General features: G+C 44.2%; 1 protein-coding gene across 50 annotated transcripts in view; it reads right to left on the bottom strand.

The window, feature by feature from the left end:
* PPP6R3 (protein phosphatase 6 regulatory subunit 3) overlaps positions 1-20,427 on the bottom strand; it is a 140,780-nt gene that overhangs the window by 78,841 nt on the left and 41,512 nt on the right. For 29 of the 50 annotated variants that reach the window (XM_023653807.2, XM_023653816.2, XM_070228534.1 and 26 more), the window contains 1 exon segment: positions 19,211-19,363. The exons of 16 other annotated variants lie outside the window; for them this stretch is intronic. The gene's annotated coding sequence lies outside the window, so the exon portion shown is untranslated. 50 annotated transcript variants of the gene reach the window in all.

Raw genomic sequence — 20,427 nt, 5'->3', positions numbered from 1 at the left:
TAAAATTTGGGATGATTTTAACCTGCAAAATTAATCCATCCATTCTTGCTTAAGAATTTAACGCTGGGAAAGGAAGAAAGTAAACCCTTTCTTAAGGGTGAAGAACACATTCTTTCACACAACTAACATCTTCAGCAACAAATGACAAGCACTGAGACCTAAGCACCTAGCACCCTTCAGAACACTAAAGAATTAAGTAAATCACCACCACAAACCAGACTTTCAGCCACTGACAGCACTCACACGGCCAAAAGTCTGAAAGTCATAAAACGGTAAAACCTGTTCCACTTTTAATAAAGAAACTAAAAGCCCCGGAACCTAACCCCTGAGGAGTTAGAGAGACCAACTCGCCTCAGTTCCTGGGAAACGTGACAGCCAAGCCTACAGCAACAAGGCCACAGCGCCGCACATCCACTCCCCCCCCACCTTCCCCCACAGCCGCCTCGGCGATGAGAGCACAAGGTTTGCTTTCTCAAGCTGCTTTCCCTCAAGACTTAAAGAAGGTCCTTATCCGTTATAACTCGAAATATGAAACAGAGTCACAATATAATCTAAACCTGCCACGGCGAGACAATCGAAGGCTCCTTTTGACCAACAGGTGACAAGATGATGGCATCAAACACAAGCGCTGACTAGGGATATAACCATTCCCAAGTCATTCCTACTATCAAAGACACTCATGGTGAATTCGGAAGTTTGGTAGGACACACCTACTCCATGAGGGCCCCAAATCGAAACCCCTAGGCCGGCCGCAGCCTCGCTACCCACCTAGGAAGCGGCCTCCGCCATCACTGCCACCCAAAAGCAAGCTCATATCCACACGCACCCATCTAAAATCCTGTGCTGGAAGACGCCAGGTAAAAGGAAGGCAACCGACATTTTTAGAAGGATACATTTTGCTAAATACACCCACATCGGGTAGGAATATACCCTGATTTGATATTTTCACGAAGATCTGCCTCAAAATAATATTTTTTAAAACAGGAGATCATGGAGGGCAAAATTTATTCATACTGCTAGTCATACTGACCAATCCAGAAAGAAAAGAAAAAAACCAAACTGTACACCATAGCCATTACTCCAGGACACATAAAGGTATACCCACTTCACACGACTGCACTGTTACGTATACGATCACAGTGTTTTAAAATATAAGAAGAGGGGCCAGCCTGGTGGCACAGCGGTTAAGTTCGCACGTTCTGCTTCAGCAGCCTGAGTTTGCCGGTTCGGATCCCAGGTGCAGACCCACACATGGTGTGGCAAGCCATGCTGTGGCAGGCGTCCCACATATAAAATAGAGGAAGACTGGCACAGATGTCAGCTCGGGGCCAATCCTCCTCAGCAAAAAGAGGAGGATTGGTGGCAGATGTCAGCTCAGGGATAATCTTCCTCAAAAAAATAAATTGATAATAAAATAAAATATAAGCAGAGTGTTAAGGAAGCGAGGGAAAGAAAAGGATTCCTTAAGTTTTAGGTAAGAATACTAAGAAATATGGTGTTATAAAAGTTGTCCCTATTTAAAAAAAAACTTTAAATATCTCAGAAGAGACATATGACAAGATGCTCACATCAATCAACAGCCACAGGACCAAAACACGGTTAGGGATGAGAAGCTACCATGACGGTTCGCATAAGCACACTGGCAATGCCTCACGCAAGAGAAACCGGCGTGCAGGACCGAAGCCTGTTGAGATGACACAGCAGTGGCCCACCATATAAGGCACAGCTGTCTCTTTCCTCTTAATGATCAGGCCAATAATTATGTACAGAGACATCACAGAACATACTAGAAAAGCAATGTCACAACTCAGCACAGTCAGCAACCACCCACACTAGAGGCTAATAAGAGAACTCTCTCCTCCAAGATGAGGAGCGGGCAGAGCGCCCGGTGGGCACAGTAACACATTTGCTAATGAAAGAAAGAAACTTAGATAGTCACTCATTGCTTAAGGATGAGGATAGTTCTGAGAAACACGTGCTTAGGTGACTGCGTCCCTGCGCGAACACCCCAGCGCGTGCTTACACAAACCTAGATGGTAGAGCCTACGCCACTCGTGGGCTGTATGGTACTAGTCTTACGGGACCACCATCACACATGAGCTCCATCGTTGACTGAAATGTCGCCATGCAGCGCACAACTATGTCAACAACAGCAAGCTGCCCCCACTTCTAAGGCTACTACTAAGGAAATAAGGACAAAGACGATATACACAAAGCAAGAAAGGAACTTTGGGGAAAAGATGGCAAATAAATCTTATACATCAATGCTTCTTTGGTTTTCAGACTTGGGGAAAATGGGAAACAAAAAAAAACCTCTTAAGATTATGCCATTTTATCCTAACAAAATTGACAAGGAGAAAAAAAGAAAGATACCAAAAGATAACTCCAAAGGGAGGGTGCGGGGGCAGGCTTCCACTCCCACAAAGAAGAAGGAGAGAAGCTGGCCCTTGTTCGGGGCACAAAGTAATGCTGTCAGCACAGCCTCCCATGCTGCTGTTGGAGCAACGTGGCTCATTTATCTGTGAGTCTTTTAAATCACAAATTCTAAAAAAACTATACTTTTCCCCACACTCAGTATTAAGCTTCTGATGACTAAAGTAGCTACACTCAGCACAGCGCCCCTTCACGAGCGCACAGGTGGCAGGCCCAGCTCCGACTCCGAGCACGTGCTAACTTGCACTGTCCTCTAAGGACAGACACTGGCGCGCAAGCTCCAGTTTAGCTGAAGCAGCAAAATCAGCCTAAAGAACAATCATTCGTGTCAGTCCACCTTGTGTTCAAAGCTGGTCATGGAAATATGGATCCTAGGATGTCTACAGATTGATGACACAGCTCACTCTACTCACGTTCAATTCCTTGGCCGGGTCGCTGACTGAGTGCTGACCAGGCACACTCAAACACCTTCCCACACCCCGTGACCCAGCGGGGGCAAGGCAGTACGTGTTTATTTTGGTCTGTAGGCCAAATTTCTGATAAAAATTTAAAAAGTCAAAGTAAGAAAACTGCGCAAAGTTAATCATGTAGCTTGAAGACTTCATTAAAATTAGGTCTCATTTAAAGTATCATGTCTTTTTATTTTTTGTAATCCCACATATAGGTAAGATACTAAGAAATAAATCACAGAAAAGCAAATCTGATATCTAGCCCTTATTATTAGCTAACTATAAACAAAATATACACTCATATTCATACATGAAAACTATAAATGTCTACAAACTAGAAAAAGTCACACTTCTAAATGATGGATCAAGATATAAATATTTACTTCAAGTAAAAACTGACTTCCAAAATTTTAACTTTGAAAAGGTTACTCATTAAGTACCGGATTTATAAAGAAGACCAGTAACTATCCATGCTGAAATAAGTGCAGGAGTTGGCAAACTGCAGCCCACAGACCAAACCCAGCCCCCAGCCCGCAAGTGAAGAACGGCTCTGAGACTTTTAGAGGGTTGCTTTAGGAAAAGAGAAGACTACGCGACAGCCCACAGCGCAGCCCGCAAGGCCTGAACTAGACTTTCTCTTTTAGGGAAAACATGCAGCGCCCCTTGCTCATGAGGAAAGAGAGGCCCCCCAACACTAACCCCCCTTTCCGCTCCCTCTGAACCCGCACGGCCATCCGCCCCCGTGCTCAGCCTGGCCCGCGGGACTGGCCACCGCAGCCAGTGTCTGCTCCTAGGGCCCTCACCCAGACCAGCACCTCCTCAGGCGGGCACCTACGGCTGCGTGACAAAGTCTTCTCCAATGTGCCATGAACCATAAGAACCTCCATGAGCTCTCCCCTGCAGCTGGCTGGATGCCAATGACCAAAAAAAAGGCCCTAAGGGACAGCAGAGCCAAAGAAAGGAAGAAAGCTGCCTGCCAAGCTGAGAGCCTGCCTTCGGCTGCGTTCCAAGGAGCCGTCGGACACCTGGTCCGCGTGCCAACAGTAGGTGACCCAACCAACCAGCTCCTCCAATCCCCCGAGCCCGCGACTTCATCTTTCATTAAACTTAAACAGGAGAAAAGGAATTCTTTAGCAACTACCTGTTTTAAAACGCCTAACTTTTGCATTCCACTATCCCGAATTAGAGCAGCATTTTTCAAATCAGAACACTCTGAAATACACATTTCTGCAGTGTATTTTCTTTACATTGGGTGTACTACAAACTTAAAATATAACCACAGGAAACTCCTTAAGTAAACAGTATGGACTTTATCTTCTAGCCAACAGCACTCAGTGGAGACGAAGGGCACGGGTAAATCAGTGATGCCGGTTTGGCCCCAGCTTCTGTCTGTGCCCTTTGAAGTAAACACGAGTGAGGGATGAGCGAAGTCACAAAGTTCAGCTGCCCAGCCCCTGAGGTAAAATGGAGTCCTTTGAAAAATGTAACTACTCTAAGATACTCAGAAACACTGAAAGGAGTCAGAGCTTCAACGGCTCGTTTTTAGTAAACATAAATACACTTTAAACTTCATATCCTAGCTGTACTTGAATGGCATTTAGGGATAAGAGGAATACAGTTTCTTAGAGCAAACCAAATCATGGGCTTTTAGAATCAGTAAGACAAAGAGGAAAGTGGAAAAACCAAACTACCCTCCATCTTTCTTCAAAATCCTAGAGTTGTTTTATAAGTTGGATTAAGTAGCTTGAAAACAGGTTTTCCACAAAAGGGCTGTAGATTAGGTGGGCACGTCACTGGGGAGTTCCTTGTCACCTGATGCCACAGAGGACAACCTCTGCTGTCCTCTGCCTTCCCCAGCACTTAAGACACAAGTGAACATCACCATCTGACATGTGCAAAAGAGGACCAAAGGATCCCTAACCCTATTCATCTCACAACTGCTTTACTTAGAGGTCCTCCGAAATTACTGAAAGACCCTCCTCGGAAGCAAAATCTGGGCCATGACACCTTCATTTCAAAAGCAGCTAAGCAGCACACTTTGTTTCCGGGAGAAAAGGTGCTACCCTGTCTCTACAACACAGGACCTGGTGTGGTGATGTGGCTAAGTCCTCGGCCAGAGGTATGACCAGAACATCAGTCCCTCCGCAGAATGTGCCAAGGCAGTGCTGGCAGAGCAGTCAACAGCGGCCCAACTGTGGTTTGTGTAAACCACCTATAACCACTCGCTTTCACCAAATAAACAGTTGTTCCCCCTAAACACCTTGTTAGACTATAAGCATCTAAACAGACCTGGATTCCAATGCCAGCTCCACTACTGCAGGCCCTGAGGCCTCGGGAAAGCCACCTCACCTCACTAAGCCTCAGCACCCTCTCAAGCAAGCTGGCTGTGAGGAGTGGATAAGAAAGGCCCAGTACGGTGGCTGGAACATGCAGGCACTCAGCAACTGGAGGCTACTATGCGAAAAACACACGCACCATTGAAGTCAGTGAGCTTCAAAGCAAGGCTTCCCAAGGGGCAGAGGACACACCCAGGGATGCTGTGAAAACACAGTCTCAGATTCTGATTCAGGAAAGCAGGGGTCAAGCCTGAGACTGTGCGTCTCTAGAAACTTCCCAGATCCTGCTGCTGCCCCGGTCAGCAGTTAAACCCTGCTGACCATTTGTAACAAACTGCAGCAAGTACACTCAAAATAACTGGACCACATGAGAAACAGAGGAAAAGCATACTATGCCAACACGAGACTATGTTATTTATTTCAGAAACTCCCTGTGGACAAGCTGGTATTAGCGGGTTTTCTTTCAAGAGGACAGAAGCATAACTTACCACTTTCCAACAGGAGCCCAGAAAAAATGACACCACAAACATGCTAAAAGATAAACTACTGGAACTCTGAAGAGAGAAACTGCTGACCAACCCAGCAACGAACGGGAAGTGAACTGTCGGGATGACAAGGAAGAGATTCAAGGAGTTTAATCCTCAAAATCCCCTACTCACGTCAACTACTCTACTTAAATTTAGCCGCTCCCTATCCAAGTAAGACAAACTCTCCTCTGCAAACCCCCAATCTACATCCTGCTATCAGCCGGGGAACAGGTGTACCCAGGGCTGGCCAGGCCCCAAGCAAGAGAGTCAAAGATTCAAACGACCTTCAGATTGTGAAGAATTTCAAGGGAGAGCAGAGCATCAGGGCAAACGCTCCCAGGTGAGGGCCCTGAGACACGGCCCGGAATCCTCATGATTCTGCATCCTAAGTATCCTAAGTGAGTCTCTGCTCTCTCATACTGCAGTCTCGCAATAAACGTGCATAAGATACTTCTAGTTTAAATAGTTGTAATTACCTAAACATACAGAGTACAAACTGCAAAAACAGGAGACGCTGCTTCTACCCAAGACTGCACATGGGAGAGACTTTAAGACAACAAAACGTGTTATAAATTTTTAATACTATTTCTTTAACATGTCCTATGAAGGGAGTATTCATAACAAATTTTTTCATGATCTTATACGAAGGCTTGCAAGCACACACTGCCCCATTCAAGGCCTGCCCTCCTCAAGCCCCTGCAGCACTCCTCCAAGAGGGCACTGTCCAACAGAAACATCACGAGTTGCGTGTCAGCCACATCAGTCTAAAGTCTCCAGTAGCCACATGAAAAAAGTAAAAGAAATTGGCAAAATTAATTTCAGCAGTGTATTCTATTTAACCTCATATATCCAAATACTAGTATTTCAACAAGCAATTCTTTTGGTACTAAGTTTTAAAAATCCAGCTGTATTTTACTTACAGCACATCTCAATTTGGACCAGCCACATTTCAAGTGCTCAAAAGTGTGACCAGAGGCTGCCACACTGGACAAGCTCCAATTGTATGATCACTACAATTATGATTCAAAGTTTCTCTCCTGGTAAGGAAAATACCCCCTCCCAACCTCCTTCCACAGCCCAAGTCAACAGTGTAACCACCTTTTCCACACACAGGCCAATAACGGGGTGGGCGATGAGAGGTTATGCCCCATGTATTTCTTTTCTTTTAAAATACAAACATACACAAGAAATTATGTTTATTCTTCCATATATAACAACCCGGTCATGCTTCAACTCAGAAAAACAGGTCACAAGAAAACCAGAGCTGTTTTTTAGCCGCTACTCTCTAGGAATAGTCATAGGAATAAAAGGGAAGTTCTCGCCTTCTTCACCCTGCAATCATGGAGAGGGCTAGATCCTGAATCAGGAGGGCCACAGTGGCTCATTATCCGTTTAGGTTTACTTGGGAACATTTTTAAATAGGTTCATGTCTCTGGGAATTTATTTCACTTCACACCCTAATTCAAAACTATTATGAAGAAGGAAAAAAAAATACCTAGGTCACTTAAACATCTTGGGAAACAATGATGTTTGATTATGTGAAAAAAAAAACTAGACTTCCCACTCATCCTGGAGACAAGTGAGCCTTCCTGGCCTCCATTTAGATTCAAAACAACTTGCTTATTCCACGAGCGGTAGACAAGTTTACCCCAAACTCTGGCCGAGTTTACGAGCAGCCTGGGAACAGGACGAAGTGAACAAACCAAGCTGCTGAAAGGCTGCTCTTACTGGCTCACCTACTCCTGCCAGCGGCCGACACCTGGAGTCCCAGGACTCCTTGCTGGGCTTGGATTCGGATATGGGGGGAACTCAGCCCCGCGGTATCTAATGAGACCCAAACGGGAACTGCTGCGCTCAAGAAGAGTTAGAGGCTGCTCACTCAGTACACTGAAAGCCGCAAGCCACTAAGAAGGTGACAGAGAGGAAAGTATCTATAAATAGGAGAATGCAGAGTCACTGTGAAGGGAGTCACCTCTCAGTGCTCTAAGTTAACAGTAAACTTCCTGACAGCAAAGCTCAATGCCGAGGCAAACGTCACCATTTCACACGCAGAGGCAGAAACGTGGAACACGAGGGAGCAACAGCTGGCCTCTGCAGGCAGTTCTCGCTAAGTGCTAAGGAAAAAGATCACAAGGACGGGAAAGTCCACCCAGTTACCGCTGCTCCATTCTTAGCAAAGGCGCCCATTTCACACAGCTGCCCTCCCCGACCCCGTACCCAAAGGCTGCACTAATTAAATCAAATACCAGAGTGCCTATTAGAGATCACATATTTCTTCAGAGGAAAGGGCAATACAAACTCAGAGTTAGTTTCACTGTATTTGCTCTGCAACCACTTCCTCCAAAGAATGTGTCAAAAGCAATCAAGTTGCTACCATTCAGATATTCCAGAATCCTTCCGAGTTTTACCTTGTAATTTCTTTGATAGATGAGCTTTTCTTTGAGGGTAGTAAATAAAGAAGTCAAATTCATTTAATATGTGCTATATTAATCAATAGGTACTTTTAAAGCATTAATATGCATTGTACTGCAGAATACAGGAGTGATATGATAAAGAGTCCCTAACCCTTGAAGAAAACAATAAAACTGAAAACAGAGAAAATACAGAGAAGGAAAGGCATAAACTCCAAGTGTGCTCCATCGAAAGGGAGCTCAACAGAGGGGAGCGGGCCAGAAAGGACTTAACGATATGTAAGGCCTAGGCTGGGCATTGAAAGACAGGTAGGGTTGAGAAGGCGATGCAGACGCAAAAAGTATTCCAGGCCAAGAAAAATAAACCTGCAAGCACAGAGGATAGGAAGATCCAGTAGCTTCAGGAAATTCACAGCAGGGAGAAGGTCCTCATAACAAGGAGAAAGAGCCCTAGGAAGGCACTAGGAAAAAAGTGAGGCAACACCAGGCCAGATCTCAAATGACCACGCATGGGTGCGGAGAGAGCAGTGCAGGCTCGCTGCAGAAGCAAAGAGGGAACCAGTGAGTTTTAACTGAGATAACTGTATATTAAAATATCTACAGTTGGGGCCAGCCCAGTGGTGCAGCGGTTAAGTTCTCACGTTCCGCTTTGGCGGCCCAGGGTTCGCCAGTTCCCGGGTGCGGACATGGCACTGCCTGGCAAGCCATGCTGTGGTAGGCGACCCACGTATAAAAAAAAGTAGAGGAAGATGGGCACGGATGTTAGCTCAGGGCCAGTGTTCCTCAGCAAAAAGAGGAGGATTGGCAGCAGTTAGCTCAGGGCTAATCTTCCCCCCCCCCAAAAAAAATCTACAGTAAAGATTAAGCAATGTATTTAATAACATACAGAAAGAAACAATTCTGAATCAAACTAGAGGAAAGCAACACAGGAGATGCCATTTAAGTTATGGCAAGGCCACTTTCAACAGAGCCTGTATGCGCACAAACGGCAGGAGAGTGAAAGGGTCTAACCTGTTCTGGGTAAGGCCCAGCACCTGAACGTGGCTGAAATGTGGGACAGGGAAGGGAGTGCTGAAGACAAGGCCACCAAGGCGGACGCTACAGGAACCGTTCACCATGCTAAGACACAAACGACCATGGCACGTAAGACGAGGCAAATGAGCAAGAAGATCAGATCCATAGTTTAGATACGTAAGTGTCAACAACATGAAAGACGGGCTGGAAAGAGATGAGTCTAAAGAAAGAGCGACTGATCCAGAGACCTTTTTAAAAACTCACAGCAGACAGCAAGGCCCTGCAATGGCCTCTACTGTGAAAATCAACGTACCCCTAAGAGAGTTCACACTAAATTACCACTCCTCCTCTATCTCAGCCATGATTCCGCCACCTCAAAGCCCCAGCTGTCATGTTTTCTCCAGTCCTGGCTGTACCTGGGTATCAGATGATACAAACGTATGGCTTGCCTTTGGAATTCTTAGCTGCCTGGAAAATACACAACCCTCAGAAAGCAAGCGCCTACCCAGACGCTGAGGCTAACCCTAAATACACTGCTAAGACGCCAAGGGCAAGACGAGAGGTACGATCTCATCACCCATTTCACTTCTATAGTCAAAAAGCCAACCGCCAAGCAAGAAAAATCCAGCCTGACTTTTGTCTCCTAGTTGACATTAAAGCAAGAACAGTAATGTGCCCCTCTACAAATTCTCATTAAGAAAACTCAAATGTACATGCATTTCTGTGCATTAATTTCCAAAACTTCAGTCCAAGCATATGCAAAGCATGACTTATTTATACTAAAAAGTTGTTTTTTTTTAAGTGAGAGTGAAGGGTAGGGAAGAAAAAAGACAAGTAATGAGGATGACACGATGGTAATCAAGTTTTTGCCAGGGAGCCTTGTTAGAGATCAAAGCAAGGAAGACCCAGCTGGATCTAGGTGCCTACTCTGTGTGCGAGTGTGCGTGCACACACATGCTGGAGGGGAGGGTGTAGGTGACAGTATGATAAAAGTCAAAGTCAAATCAGAAAATTCTCATGGGCCCCAAATACAGGGTTTTCCATCTCAAGCATCGGGGGCTCTCTGAATCTCTCAAAGCAGGTAGGACCCATCGACAGACCTGAGTGGAACATCAGAAAGCGGCAACGTGTACGTGCAGAGCAAGAGGAAACGATGTGAGTGGCATGGCTGCTATCTGCAAGAACACAAAACAGCTTCTCAGGCTCGGAACTGCAGGGAGGAAGCGGGGTCCGAGAAGGCAGGACTGGCGTGAGAGCTGCACAGCTGGAGAGAACTCTATACTGACACGGGGTGGGGGAAGACTTGGAAAACCCAACTTGTCCAAGTTTTCACTAAGTGAAAACAAGTTACATGCAGTTTGCAAGTCACCAACTTGAAGCAGGTGACAGTGGCCTTTATTATTCATATATCTGCTACAGAAAGATGCCCAAAGAGAACAGGCTTTCCAAATCAGGTACAAATTCTAGAGCATATTGAGATACTTTTGAAAAAAGGCCAAAAAGAAACAGGCTTCAGGTTAAGAAGGAGCTAACTATTCCAGTTAATTTGTAGTTATAACCAATTCTGTAACAGAAGACAGAACTGGCAAATCGCTCACAAAAATCTTTAAAGGCCCTTTTTCCAGCTTTAGCTATTATTTTCAATCTTCCTTGCCCAGCAAACTTTCATCAGACTGTGTACAGCATCAGGACTACCTCAGCAGCCCCTGGAGGAGCAGTAATGAACTGCTAACCTGCAGGAAGTGCTCTCCTTCACGCCTGCTTTACCAGCACGCACCGGAAGTGCAAGGAAAGGAAAAGCAGACTCAAGGACTGTCGAGCTGTGCTCAGGAACCAAAGTTCAGAGTAGAATATGAGCACCGAATTGTTCTTATGGTCTTTATAGCTCCTCATGAAAAACAACCTTCAACTTCTTCCAGCTATTCCACAATAACATGAACTGCCCTGACACTGCAACTTTCTATTAAAGGTAGAAACATGACTAATACCAGCTACCAATTATTAAGTGCCTACCATATGCCAGACTCCAGGCTTGATGCTTTTAGATACATTATCCCTACCTCACAACAACCCTTCCAGGTTTTGTTTTCATTTTGTAGATGGCAAAATGAAGATTCTGAGAGGTCAGATGACCCACCTAAGACAAGAGTTAGTAAATGTGCTAGCCAAAATGGGACTCAAACCCAGGTCTTTCAAGCTGCAAAGTCTGCGCTCTTTCCATACGGCACACTGCCACAGCCCCAGGTGGGAACAGCTGCTGAGAACTGGCCAAAACAGCAGCAACCCAGAGCACAAGGCGCCCCAGGCCAGCCTGCCTGTGTGCTCAGGCCTGCAGACGGCAAGAGCAGCGGGCCAACCGGAAATCACATGGCTCTTGAGATAGGCTCACAAATGGAAACTGCGTGTCTGTGTGTGCAGGGCAGAGAGTCATTTTACAGACAAGCTGGCTGGGCAGCTCAGCCTGCAGAGTATGGGTGGTGACACTGGAGGAGCTCAGCTCTCGTGGCCAGTGGTTCTATGAGAGTCGATGCACCAGGATACCACAGAAAACACAAGAGAATCAGCAAATAAACTTCTTTTTATACAAAAACTGAAAAACATGTTAAGGGGGGGGGTGTGGGCCACCAGGCATAAGAAAACTGTTCAAGTGAAGAATGAAACAAGTTCAAAGATTTTAGGTGATTACAAGCTCAGCACCAAGCTCCATTCTGACGTGACTGACAAGCAGAGCCATCTCAGACAGACAGCAGTCACAGATGCATCAGGTCTAGGAACACGGCAGACACTAACCCTCCTGCAGCCGGCCCTGAGCAGACCACCTCTTGCCGGGAAACATCACGTCTTGTTCTGGGGAGGAAGAAGAGCCTGCCAACTACACAGCACCCAGAGAAACAACCAGGCCGGCAGAAGGACTCACCGCCCGGGGGGAAAAATAAGTAGCTGTGAATATCATAAGAGCTCTTTTATACTATCACGTTCAGCTCCCAAGGAGGGTGAACAGCAGCGATTGTTTGTGAGCAGGAAAGGCAGGAACTTGCAAAGATTAGGGCCATGACACACGTGAGGCCTGAGGCTGGAGGCACTCTGGCAAAGCCTGGAGGATCCTCTGCGAGGGCGACGGCAAAGGAGTTTCTGTTCTGCAGGAAGGCTGTACTTAGTGACCACCATGTGTTTATAAATCTCTGCTCAAAGCCCGCTCGCTACAACAGGCACGGCTCCATTTGCGCTGACACGGAGCCTAACGAGAAAATAGAAGGATTACGCAAGCTTGCAGATGCTTGGTGGGCTGAACCCCACACACTTCTGCACTCCTCTGGAACCTCTAGTAAAACAACAACAAAGGACAAAGAAAAGGAAACAACAGCCAAGGAGAATGCCAAGGAAGTCATGCAAAGACAGCAAATGGAGAAACAACTCAGGATCTAACACCAACTAACGGAAGTTTTAGAAGAACATATAATAATCCACCAACTCCCCTCACCAAAACAAATTCTCAGAGTGTAAAGAACGAGACTGTCCCCTCCAGGACCTGCACACGCCATAACAGGGAGTGGGGAAACAGTGCCTCTATGGCACAGGGTGACACTCCATGGTATCAAAGAGAAAGAGAGGAGATAAGCTTTTCTAGTGAGAAAAAACTTTAAAAAGGACTGGAAATCAGAGTGACGTCAGCTTCCTCAATAAGAGGCCGTTTTCAGACAAGGAAGGTCTGAGAGACTTGCTCCCCATTTCTCAGGAAGCTACTGGAGCGTGGGCTTCACCAAAGCATGGCAATCACCCCTGAGGGGAAGACTCGGAATACAGGAGACCGGCGATCCGACACACCCAGCAGCAAAGACGCCTCCCAGAAGAAAGGAGAGGGGGACACTGCAGCCACAGAGCAGTCAGGAGGAGCCAGCCCTCAGTCAGGCAGGAGGCAGACGGCTCTAGAAGCACGTGTCCACGAAGGAGATGGATTGCTGGATGCAATGGGACCATGCTGCGAAGAGTTTTGCAAATTAAACCACAGATTTAGGAAATAGCTGGCCAAAACATGTATACTTTTAATATTGCTTTTCACCAAAGCTGAGCTTTCACTCTGCTGGAAGACGGGGAAGGGAAGGAGCTATACACATAGAAAAGCTAAGTCCTCACTTTCACAGTTAGAAGTTGGATAGATTAGAAATAGCCACCTATAGGCAAATGATTTAGAAATGGGGAAGGAAGTAAATATAAGAAAACAGCTGAGAGATGAAGGCAGCAGCCTCTGGTGAGTAATTTGGGGTTTGGGAGAGGACAGGATGGGAAAGATGGAGTAGATGACTGTTACTTTTTGTTATAAATCTTGTGATACTACTTGACTTTTTAAATTATGCACCTGTATAAACTATGTACGATAAAATGAAAATTATAACAAGAAAGAAAATATAACAGCAGTTAGTACCATCCCTGGCACTGAGTAAGGACTCTATAAATGTTAAGCTCAACCTGAAATCAGGCTAGCGAGAAAGATTAGCTAACCTGCCGAGTCACACAGAAAGCTAAGACTATGAGGTGACTGCAGACACTCAGGATTCCTGTGTACAAACACAAGCAAACAGAGACAGAAAAATCCAGCCAAACCAACCAACCAACAACAAAACCCACAATGGGACCTTTCCATATTTAGGCCCTTTGTCACCCCGTTCTTTCTGCCATGAGTGTGTGAAGCAACCCCAGACACCTGGGACTCCTTGGGGGTACAGTACTGAGATTGCCAAATCTGGTCCACCATCTATTTTTATACAGCCCCTCAGCAGAGAATGGTTTTTACATTTTTAATGGTTTGGGGGGGCTAAAAAAACCAAAAGAATGATACTCCGTGACTTGTGAGAAGTCTGTGACATTCAAATATTCACATGCATGAAGCGTGACTGGAACACAGCCACACCACGTCTCCAGCTGCTTTCACTCCACAAGGGCAGGGCCAAGTAACCGAAAGAGACCATATGTGGCACTCTCGTCACTGCCCTCAGCCTGGCGGAGCGCTCCACAAATCACAGTGACACGGTTATAACTCAACAGTGCTCTGAATGCCACCTGTTGTACCACGACATTTTATTATTACTAGTGCACATCCAACGCATCAAAACAAAAAAAAGAAAAACTGAACTTCAAATGTTGTGCGTTTAAGGCACAGTGGGGTATGGATTATTTTGTTATGAAATTAGATAATGAAGCACTGTTTACTACGTAATCATACCATACCTGTGCTAAAAGAATACAATATTCGTCGACATTACCAGACTAAGCAGTCATCACAGTATTCCAAACTCAGGGAAGCAAAAGTCAGAAAAATTAGCACATTTAAAATTGGGTATCTCATAACAGCAGAATTTCCTCACAAAATTAAAAGATGAAAATGAAACTTCCAAGTTGGTTTCCAAGTGGTCTGTGAGCCAACCAAGAAAGCCAACGACGGTTCGCCTTGATTCTTGTTGAGTTCACAGATATGACTGATACAGCTCAGCTGTTGCTTATTTGAGGAGTCTGAAGTGATGAAAAATTAGTCTCTGAACGGTCCAGTGAAACAACTACAGGCAGAATGCTCTCAGAAGTTGACAAAAGACGAAATCACTACAACATGCAGCAGAATCTGCTATGATATGCTACAACTGACGGTGGTCAAATTATGTGTGGAGCAAACAAGGCTTAAGTGGACAAATTTACAAAACTTGTGAAAATGTGTTTAAACGTGTTTAAAGCTTATGGTTGCTCCTTCTATTTTCATCAGCAGATACTTTGGGAGATTATTTTTAACTCCTCATGTATTATTGAACCAGTAATGTCAACAGTGAACTCAGCTATCAGTTCCTGACCCGTCCTATCAGACAGCAGCTTAATGGCTTGTCAAGGGTTAAGTTTTTTTTTTTGCAACTTTTTGAGCTCAGGGCCAAGACGGAAATCTTTCTGAATGAGAAGAACAGCCCTCACCCACTATTACATGAGACTGAGGAACTCTGGAAATTCACCTTTGATGAAGTCTTGATGTTTCTTAATGAATTCGACCTAAAACTACAAGGCAAAACGGCACTGATCTACGAACCTTACACTATGGTAGTCATTTCAACACTAACTTTGTCCGATTCATAAATTCAAGCTTCTTCACACACTTCCTGTGCTGTCAGAAAAGTTAAAAAGTGAGATCCTCATTCCTACACAAATTTGCAGTGGATATATTTTCTGAGCTCAAACTACAGTTAAAAACAGCATTTTTCAGACCTTAATGTGAGTGTGAAGGAAATCCCCCTCTTTCAAAACCCATTTAGTTATGTAATTGAGGAGCTTTCGCCTAACCTTCAACTGGAAAAGATTAATCTACAATGTAATGACAGACTAACAGGCAAATATCAGGAGAAGGATCAAATGGAATTCTATAAACACGTTCCAAAGGATGAATGCACTTGACTAAAACCATATGCCTGTGGACTGATAACGCATGTGGCAGTACCTATCCATGGAAAAGAACATTTTCAAATATGAAACATAAAATCTCATTACAGATCAGCACGAACAGATTAGAGGAACATCTGCAATAGATTTTGAGAGGAGAATTCTAACTCTGAACACCATTTAGGTGAAATGTCATCCCCCTGGAAAAAGAATACCATTCTTCTCATTAGTAGATCTGTATTACAGAAAATTGAATTATTTTTATATTTTGAATATCATTAACAAAATCTGTGAAAATTTGTTTTCTCTTGTTACATAAATATCCTCATAATATCCTCTTTTTTGCCTCTTGATCCGCAAAACGGACAAGATTTACCACCTGAGCCTTTGCAACAAAAGCCTCGTCTGACGATCCCCTGTCTAGAGGAGCCTCTAGCCACAGTCTGCTCCTCCTAGGGACCCTCCTCAACCACCTGGCCCTGATTCTAGCACCCCTGGAGACCTCTAGGTGACGTCCCAAGAGAACAGTTCACCCATGTAGTGTGGGAGAGCATGCTGATGAGCAGAGGGGAGTGAGAAGAGAAAAAGGAGGATACAGCTAAAGATAAGGAATTGTTTTATAAGCTGCCAAAGCTAAGAGTCTCTGTCAGCAAACAAAATTTTTTAAAAAGGGAGCTAGGGGGAGAGAAAGTCTTAAAAACACTATCCTGGGGCCGGCCCCGTGGCCGAGTGGTTAAGTTCGAGTGCTCCACTTCGGCGGCCCAGGATTTTTCCGGTTCAGATCCTGGGCACGAACATGGCACTGCTCATCAGGCCGTGCTGAGGCGGCGTCCCACATGCCACAACTAGAAGGACCCACAACTAGAATATACAACTATGTACCATGGGGCTTTGGGGAGAAGAATTAAAAAAAAAAAGTTATCCTGAGAAACAATCAATCATACCTATTAGGTAAAAAATACTAAAGACATAAAGAAGTCAAAACTCCTTGCTCACGGAGTGCTTAAAATCTACTTAAAGAGAAAAAATCATCCTAAAACCATTTAATGAGATACTCTAAGAGTTCACAAAGGAGTGACCACAAAGGAACCGGAACAATACAGAAAGGTTTGAGAAAAAAAGGGAGAACGAGAGATGAGCCCTGGAAAATGTGAAATCAAATACACAGAATAATAATGAAACCACATGATGGAGGAGGAGGGGAGCAAAATGGGTGAAAGGCGTCAAAGGTACAAACTTCTAGTTATACTTAAGTCACAGGATGTAATGGACAGCATGGTAACTATAACACTGTATTACACATTTGCAAGTTACTAAGAGCAGATCTTAAAAGTTCTCATTACAAGAAAAAAAAAACTGTGTAATGGATGATAACTAGACTTATTGTGGTGATTATTTCACAATATATAGAAATACTGAATCATTATGTTGTACACCTAAAAATAATATAATGCTATATATCAATTATATCTCAATTAAAAAAGCTTATTATGTGTAGCATTATAAAAACAGTTCTGGAGCCAGCCCCATGGCATAGTGGCTAAGTTCCATGCACTCCACTTTGGCAGCCTGGGTTCACAGGTTCAGATCTCAGGTGCAGACACACCACTTGTCAACCATGCTGTGGCGGCGACCCACATATAAAGTGGAAGAAGACTGGCACAGATATTAGCTCAGGGCTAACCTTCCTCAAGTGAAAAAAGAGGAAGATTAGCAAAAGATGTTAGCTCAAGACTAATCTTCCTCAGCCAAAGGAAAAAGAAAAAATGGTTCTAAAAACTTTTTAAATCCAGTGTCACAACAGAAAAATGAATAAACGTTATAAATAATTTACAGATATACGATTGTCCAATAAACATAAAAAATATGTTCAACCTGTAAACTAATCAACTGAATTCAAGTTAGAGGTCTTTGTGGGCTCCTAAAACTAGTAACCCTCTTCCCACTACCCCACTCTGAACCAACTGATGAAAAAGTTAAATAAGAGATGATGAGCATTACAAACTATCTTCTTTATGATAAATGAATCTGACAGTCAGATCAATGCTTAGACCTATATGATACTGACTTCTTAAATCTGAATCCTTGACTTAAGCTGAATTCTCCACTCAGTCAGGCAGGTGGGAAACCGAAGAGGCCTTCCGCACAGGGTTAGAATGTCCCCCTGGGTGGAGAAAGAAAAGGGCTAGGCTTCAAGACAAAAAAAACAAAACACCATATGAGACAAGGTGCCAAGAGGTGAATGAACACTGAGAGGGAATTCTCCCCATCAGGATACATGCAGAATAATATGGAGATAAAGTTGGAAAAGTCAGGTTTATATACGACCCTGAATATCCGGAGTAGGAGCTTCAGTGTGCAAGCGCAAGGGGAGGCCTGAAGGTTGCAGAGAGTCATACGTGAGGGGCTGGAAGCAGCAGAGGTCACAAGCAAAGCGGCACTCTGCCTAGGAAAGACCAGCCTGGGGATGAGAAGCAGAGATCCGTTTCAGCCGAATAACTAGAGTATCTCCTGAGACGGGGAAGCCTGAAAGGTATAAGATTAAATGGTTTATGCCCATCTTCTGCTCAAGATACAACAGAGCAAATTAAAATGGATTAAGGCACAACCAGAAGGACCTACAACTTGAATATACAACTATGTACTGGGGGGCCTTGGGGAGAAGCAGAAAAAAAAAAAAAAAGATTGGCAATAGACGTTAGGCTCAGGTGTCAATCTTTAAAACAAAAAAAAAGAGGGGCTGGCCCCGTGGCCGAGTGGTTAAGTTCACGCGCTCCGCTGCAGGCGGCCCAGTGTTCCGTTAGTTCGAATCCTGGGCGCGGACATGGCACTGCTCATCAGACCACACTGAGGCAGCGTCCCACATGCCACAACTAGAAGAACCCACAACAAAGAATACACAACTATGTACCGGGGGGCTTTGGGGAGAAAAAGGAAAAAATTAAATCTTTAAAAAAAAAAAAACAAAAAAACAAAAAAAAGAATGCTTCAGCATTAAAAAATAATAAAAATAAAATAAAATGGATTAAGAATGTGTGCACGTCCCCCAAACGGCCTATTGGGCTACTTTCTATTAAGTGGCAACTGAGCCAAAAATCAAATATGCAAAGCCAACCTCTGATCTTTAATCAAAAGTTACAGTAAAGGGTTCCAAAGTGATAGCAGTTAGGACTCAAAAGGAGCCAGGTGGCTGGCTAGAAGCCAGATGCCCTCTGGCTAGTGTTAACAAAGCACCTTCTCTCTCTCTCTCTCTCTCTCTCTCTCTCTCTCTCACACACTCACACTCACACACACACACACACACACACACACACAGCCACATGAACTAGAAGCAGCAGGTGGGTCTCTACTAGTGGTCAGCTTGCCAGCCTGGCTGGGCCTTGGGGCCCAGCTCAATCGTCCCAGGAAACTGGGAATCCCACGGGTGCTGCAGATTCCAAGATATCCCAGAGCAAACGACAGAGGCTGCTATCTAACCCCCTAAGCACACCACAGTGCCACGGAACCATACTGTACCTGGCTCAAAGAGACGACCTAGCCCTGGTTCCCCGAGACGCCACGGTCTCAGAATGCTGCTTTCCTTGACGGAACCCATGGAAGGAGACTTCTGATAATCTTAATGATCTTACCTTTCAAACCAAGTTTAAAAATTAAAAGAAATGTTTTCTTCTCTGTGGCTCCTTGCCCATTACAGGTTATCCTGGCAACAGCTGTCTTCCGATTTATTGCATTAGCAGATTAGCAGGAATAAAGTGGGATGTGGATGTGAAACAGAAGCGCTCCTATAAGGAAAAAAGAGCATATCATCACAACATGTTCGCTTCTGCTCTGACGACAGCTGCCATTAAAGATACTGGTTCAGGGTCTTCATTCACGGAGAACTCTATCTAAGAGGCTTGAAAAGTTCTAGTTAACTGAAATTTTTTCTATGTGAAAACAGGAAAAAAGGCACTGTCACCCCCCTACCTCAGCTTTTATCCTATTCTAAACAATAACTCAGAAATAGAGTCACCATAATGGCACTAGCAGTTAGTAAGAAAAAATACATATTCTTATCTTTATCTTATGAAAACATCAATGATATTCTTATCCAACATAGGGGTGACTGCAAAGGCACAGACTTTGAAATACTAAAACAAATTTTAAAAGTATATCCCTTTAAATGCCCCCAAGTAGTACCATGTAATACCTGTAAATAATGATAATGTCTTCTAGGAACCGTGAGCACAACACTAAAGTCACTATACTACCTGTCGCCAAATTCTGTCTCTAATGTCAATTCACCAAACACCACACATGAGGGGACTATAAACTGTCTCCCAAAGCACTTATTTATAACTTCATACTGCAGAAAAAGACTCAAACTATGGACAAGGTACTAACCAGAAATTCAGTAAGAATGCAGTCTACAAAGCATCTCAAAAAAAACATCATTCGTTTAACGCTTATTTTCCATAAAACTCACACTACAGTGTGATCTCAACATTTTCCCTCAAATAAGATAAGTAGAAGCAATGCTAACCGACTGTCAAAACAAACAAAATGAATCAAGAAAACCAGTAACAAACCTAGGTTAAAATGAAAAGGAGAATATCTAATTCTAAAACCAAAACATTTTACCAGTTACATGCTTTTTGAATATACACTTGAAAAGTATATATATCACCTAAATTTTCGCTTTAAATCGTAAGAAAAGACCATGTGCAACCACGTGCCGCTGCAGCCCTGAGACACGACGAGCTTAACTTGTTAGTGTAAAAAGCACGTTACGTCACAGGCAGTTCCAGTCCCACGGCAACCATTATGCGTTAGGGCTCCCAGATCCCTTTAAGAATCTGTGAAGTTA

The sequence above is a fragment of the Equus caballus genome, chromosome 12 (genome assembly GCF_041296265.1).
Source record: "Equus caballus isolate H_3958 breed thoroughbred chromosome 12, TB-T2T, whole genome shotgun sequence".
In the NCBI taxonomy this organism is placed as follows: domain Eukaryota; kingdom Metazoa; phylum Chordata; class Mammalia; order Perissodactyla; family Equidae; genus Equus; species Equus caballus.
Note: the sequence above shows the minus strand (reverse complement) of the source record. Positions and strands in the feature narration are given on the sequence as shown.